Genomic DNA, 6,083 nt, shown 5'->3' with positions numbered 1-6,083 from the left:
AAATAGTGCATCTGCAGCCTCGACAAATGCTTCTTTCACAACTTCGCCGTCCTTGAAAGACTTTTTGTGTTTTGCAAGAACGCGACTGATGCGATAAGATGCTATAGTTGCAGCCTTACCCTTGGTGTTTGGCCTGATAAAAATGGACTGCTGTGCTGCTAACTGCCCCTTCAATTCCCGGACTTTTCGGGTGCGTAGAGCTGATTTAGCCGGGAAATCTGCATCGTAGCTTTTGTGCACAGTTTTGAAATGCCGCTCCAAATTGCCCTTCTTCGGTAAGGCCACACTTGCATTGCAAATAAGACAGATGGACTTCGAATTTGAATAAACAAAAAAATAATCCTCTTCCCAGTCTGAATGAAAATGATATGTTTTCGGTTTTTTGGCTTCTGCCATAGTTGCGTTAACTTTGCTGAAGTCGCAGCTCTCTCAACTTCTCCGCTTAAACAGCGAGTCCCTGCTAATAATGTAACGTGCCTAGTTAAAACCATGGCTGAATTCAAATTAGTGTACTAGCATACTACTCTTGCTATTTGTGCCATATATTTATATGAAATAGTAGGAGTAGTATAGTATGCGATTTCGAATTCAGCCGCTAATTTCATCGGTTTAATTTTTTTTCCCATAAATCAATGCTATTGGTCACCCTTTACATCTGTCAGTGGATATTACAAATATTTAACAACCAATGAAAACCATTAAAAGAGCTTGTGCTAAATCTCGTTACTCCATTGGACTGTCAAGCAAAACCTCACAGCTCATAGCTCCTCGCAGCTCCAATCAATAGTATCCAGCTGCAGACCTGCAGCACCAGCAGTTTCCGCAGCTCCAGCACACACTACAGCGCAGAGCTGAACGTAATCAGTGATCTTGTAAGGGTAAATAAAGAACTTTAAAAAAATAGAAAATAAGTACAGCGTTTTCTTTACTCAAGAAATGTTATGTCTATAAAGGTTAATATTTAATGTATTTGAGGTCTGAGACATGGGAACGATGAAGAGAGAGAAAGGGCAAACCAGAGGGCAATTTACTCTCGCGATCGACTGGAAAGCAGTCTGCGATCGACTGGTCGACCGCGATCGACTGGTTGGGCACCCCTGTATTAGAGAAATTGTTGTTTTTAACTAAATACATAAACTAATAATAAGCTAGTTTCAATGATTTTTAGACGAGAAATGTACTGGAATCATATTAATATGCATCAGTATGTCTGAGATCATCTGCAATAGCTCTGCCTTCTTTTACAGCTGCTAAATGTAAGCGGACTGTACATGTACAGATGCTCACCTCTGCCAAAACACATGTAACTGACTACAACACAAACACAGCATCAGTTTATCACTTTAGATGCTTCTTCACTCGGCATGTAGAGATGCACAGGGCTAACTGATTATTTCTCTTAATGTGCCACAAATTTATTTTAATATTTCTGTTTTGTAGTAATCAAGAGAAGTGTTTTCAGTGCTGAAGAAATGGCAGATGTTACTCCTCAGACACCTGTGAACACTGAGCAGCAGTGCTTGGAGTCCAAGACAGTGGACATCATCTTTATTATACCGGTAATTCTCTGACTGGACTAGCAAGGAGCAGTTAGAGCCAATGAGAAAGTTGGTAAGTTTAAGTAAATGTCAGCATGACCATTTCACCATGTTATTTTCTGCACCAACTGGGGGAAATCTTAACTGAAGGGATCTACTGTTCAACAGGCTTTGGATCTGCTGAATGTGTATTTATAAATTTTATTGCAGCGTGTCACAGTGTCTGGTTGTGGTGCCCTGGACTGGCCACTTGAGGGCGCTCTCCTGTTTCAGTGTTATATGTTTTGAACTCCATTTCCCATAGTCCCTTGCCTGTCGTGTCTGTTCTGATCAATATCTCCTGCTAGCCATTTACTCATCATCCCATCTATATATACCATGCTCACTCTGTCTGTCGTTGCTGCAGTATTGCATTTGTTATCTCATGTTTGATTTTTGATGTTGTCTAAAGTTACACTGTGTCATCTGTTCCTTGTGTGTTGGATTACCTTTTGCCACGTTTTTGTTCTGTTCTGATTATTTGTTACTTTAATAAACTGCACCTGGATCTTACCTTGTTTTCTCCTGGCATTCCGTGACAGAATACTGCAGCCACTACAAGATCCAGCAGTTTGTTTTTCTTTTTCCCTTTTTTGTAAAATGGACATTCGGATTGTCCCTCCTACCACAGGGAAGGAGCGAATGGATCGATACCAGACTCTGATGGCTCGGAGGCAGCAAGGAATGGAGGTTGGTGGTTTTGCCCAGACCTTTTGGACGCTGGGGGTGGGGCTGAATTGTAATGAGGCTGCACTTAAGGACCTCCTTAACATCTGTCTGGATAATCCTTTGCCCCAGTGGGAGGGGGAAGGATTCGAGATCCTAGACTTCTGGGGTTTCGTCAAGTATCTCCAGGGTCAAAGTCAGTGGGCAATACCAGGCCAATCAGAACCCTTCCGCAGGGATTTTCCCACCACCTCTATCCTTCAGACTCCCACTAAGTGGCGGAGGGCGAGAAGGAGGACAGCAGAGCCCGCTCCAGTCTGGGGGCTCACCGAGGCCACTCCAGAGCCCACTCCAGTAAGGGAGCTCACAGAGCCCGCTCCAGTCCGGGAGCTCACAGAGCCCACTCCAGAGCCCGCTCCAGTCCGGGAGCTCACAGAGCTCATTAAGGGAGTCGCTCCAGTCTGGGAGCTCACAGAGTCCACTCCAGAGCCCGCTCCAGTCCGGAAGCTCACAGAGGCCACTCCAGAGCCCGCTCCAGTCCGGGAGCCCACAGAGCTCGTTAAGGGAGTCGCTCCAGTCCGGGAGCTCATAGAGTCCACTTCAGAGACACGCTCCAGTCCGGGAGCCCACAGAGCTCATTAAGGAAGTCACTCCAGTCCGGGAGCTCATAGAGTCCATTTCAGAGCCCGCTCCAGTCCAGGAGCCCACAGAGCTCATTAACCTCCTGGGGTCGACAGTTCCGGCTGCGGAACTTTTAGCAGATTTGAATGTTGACAGTGAAAAGAACTTAAATGCTCCTTCATACTTGATCGTACATATAAGAGTAATACAGCATTTCAATCTGTAAAGGGTCTACTTTTATTTGTGTACACTCACAATATCAACAAAACATTGTGCTTTTGCAAAATAAAGAAAATATACAGGGTGTGCTTTTAGCCGTCTCATTCTCCGCGCATATCTGTTTGAAACGCGTCACTAAAATGAACTGAAACTCAGCGAATATTTGACACACACACATGAGAGACGTATCTATAGAAAGCTTAACATGTCTAGTTTTAAACGAAGTAAGTCATGACGAAAACAAATATTATGTGACAAAGTAATCAGTATGAAACCAACGCGATGTCAAGTCTTGGCCGTCGCCCTCATTATCGCTAATGTGACCACGCCCACACGCCGATCGCGCTTTTGATATTACAATCATCCACGTGAAACACGCGCATGTAAACGCCCACATCACAGCAAACACAGCAGCGAGACTTTCCCTCAAGTTTATCTCGGCTACTTCGCTTCTGGAAGAAGACGCGCTGAGAGGAATAAGCTTTGGATTCTCCTCAGAAGAACGCGCCGGCGTGATATTCAGTGGAGGATATAGCAAGTCTTTTTTATTTGCGTACTTGCATTAGTTGCTATTGTGTTACTGTGACATAACTTGTACATATTTTACTAGTTACTTTTCCAAACCATGATTCCTGACTAAATGTACAATCAAGTGGAACATTATGAAGATTAGTTCACTGCATATGTCTCACAACACCAGGAAGTTTTTTTTATGTTCTATAAAATAGACAGCAACGATATTTTCGTTTAGGACTGTGGCTGCATCACTCGCATAATTGCACAAGAAAGGCACACATGTCGTTCGGTTTTGAGTTCGCTGGAAAATCATACTGAGTAAGTGCACAGTAAAGTAATTGTACTTTTATTATGCCTAGACTATATGGTAATATTATTTGTGGTTGATAGTGTTAAAATGTAGTTAATTTGTTATTGGCATTCTGTTTTCTCATGAAGTATGCATACTATAGGCTACTAAGGTACTGTGGGGAAAAATGCTTACAATTGTTTATAAAATTCTTTTAGGACTGTATACACCACTCTTGCCTTCACCTGCATCTCTCACAGTAAGGGGACGCTCGTTCATTTTTCATCTCCATTCATAATCTTAGAGTAAGTGTGCATTCACTATTTTACAGATGTTACTTTCATTTGATTTATTTGCTGTATGGTACACTATGTTTGCTATGTGGTAATTGTGTTCTTTGTTTCGATAAATTAGTACTAGTATCAGTGAACATCATAATAATGTAGTTTGTGTAAACAGCATGCTTGCTTTTTTATTTCAGATGTGAGAATAACAGTGCAAAAGAACCTGTTGCAAAGAGAGCCAAAGCAAAGCAGCCCACTTGGTCATGGAAATGGAGATGCCTGCACAAAAACCTGGACCACAGCTAAGACCATGTGATGCACACACTCCCATGAGTTATTTTATGTGATAGTTATGTGTTCTAAATAAACTAAAAACAAAAAATATATACATTTCTTTTTTTCCTCACATTTTTCTTGTAGCAATTCCCTCTCAGTCACACACCTGACTGAAAGGCTCATTATGCAGCTCATTATGTGAATCACAGCATTATTCATGATCATTCACGCCTACTTTCATATACCTTTTCTACACAAAAAGTGTCTTAGAAAATTTAAATCAATATATTGTTTTCGGTGAATGAGTGAGTAAGATGATTTTCACATCATTCTGAAGCAAAAACTCTAGACTTCAAGATCCAGTTCGCAATAGTCTTGTGAACAAATGTTCTGTATGTGTTGTATGGCCTTATTTCAGTGACTTTAAAATTGTAGTTTTTCACTAAGCATGCAAAAACATTTTCTCAAAAACACAATCGCATACATACATGCTGCCAACATATTATTGTAGCCCAGTTTGTGCTGATTACAGTGTTATTAAACTTTAGACATTCAAATGTTTGTAAGCAACTGAAAAAAGCACAAATGTCAGGGCATGTCAAAACTTTTCCAGGCCCCAAAACACCCTCGGACCCCAGAGGGTTAAGGAAGTCACTCCAGTCCGGGAGCTCACAGAGCCCACTCCAGAGCCCGCTCTAGTCCGGGAGCTCACAGAGTCCATGCCAGAGCCTGCTCCAGTTTGGGAGCTCTCAGAGCTCATTAAGGAAGTCACTCTAGTCCTGGAGCTCACAGGGACCGTTGCGGGGCAATCGGCTTGTCCTGTTGCAGCCGTTGAGGCTGGTACTAAACTCTCTCTGCTCTTGTTTTCAGTTTTCCCTGAGTTTCTGAGAGGGTTTTCTGTCCCACCAGTGTTGTCTGACAGGATTCCGACTCCGCTCTGGTTGCCCGCCTGGGTTCTGGTTTGGCAGTAGCCTCACTGGCTCACTACTCCGGCTCCGTCCTGGCTATCTGCTGGGGTTCCTGTATGGTTGGGGCCCTGCTGGTTCGTTCTGCCGGCCCCGCCTTGGCTTTCCACCCTGCCGGTTCCGTGCGCATACCCTGGTCTACCTCTGTCCCCTGACCCCCTTCCTTTGCATGGTCCTGGCCCGCCATCCCTCCCCCTGGTCCGCCTCAGTTCCACCTCCCTCCTGAACTTTTATGTTTTCTGTTGGAGCGTCTGGTATCCGCTCCGTAGAGGGGGTGTAATGTCACAGTGTCTGGTTGTGGTGCCCTGGACTGGCCACTTGAGGGCGCGCTCCTGTTTCAGTGTTATATGTTTTGAACTCCATTTCCCATAGTCCCTTGCCTGTCGTGTCTGTTCTGATCATTATCACCTGTTAGCCATTTACTCATCATCCCATCTATATATACCATGCTCACTCTCTCTGCCATTGCTGCAGTATTGTATTTGTCATATCATGTTTGATCTTTGATGTTGTCTAAAGTTACACAGTGTAGCGTCTGGACCAATCAAACACATAATATATATTTTGTTCACTATATTTAACAAATACTCTGTAACACCCCTCAGTTAACAAGCCATATGAGGACCTATGGACCCTTCCCCCGAAATGCGTCTTAACACCTCAGAAAGAC

At 43.5% G+C, this 6,083-nt stretch overlaps 1 long non-coding RNA gene across 1 annotated transcript; it reads left to right on the top strand.

Moving 5' to 3' along the window:
• Positions 1–3,885: 3,885 nt before the first annotated feature.
• On the top strand, positions 3,886–4,394 carry LOC107565909 (uncharacterized). The gene is made up of 3 exons (XR_001606444.1): positions 3,886–3,917; positions 4,107–4,193; positions 4,370–4,394. It is a non-coding gene; the product is annotated as an uncharacterized lncRNA (long non-coding RNA).
• Positions 4,395–6,083: the final 1,689 nt, after the last annotated feature.

The sequence above is a fragment of the Sinocyclocheilus grahami genome, unplaced genomic scaffold, assembly GCF_001515645.1.
Source record: "Sinocyclocheilus grahami isolate Dianchi unplaced genomic scaffold, SAMN03320097.WGS_v1.1 scaffold1034.1, whole genome shotgun sequence".
Classification (NCBI taxonomy): domain Eukaryota; kingdom Metazoa; phylum Chordata; class Actinopteri; order Cypriniformes; family Cyprinidae; genus Sinocyclocheilus; species Sinocyclocheilus grahami.
Note: the sequence above shows the minus strand (reverse complement) of the source record. Positions and strands in the feature narration are given on the sequence as shown.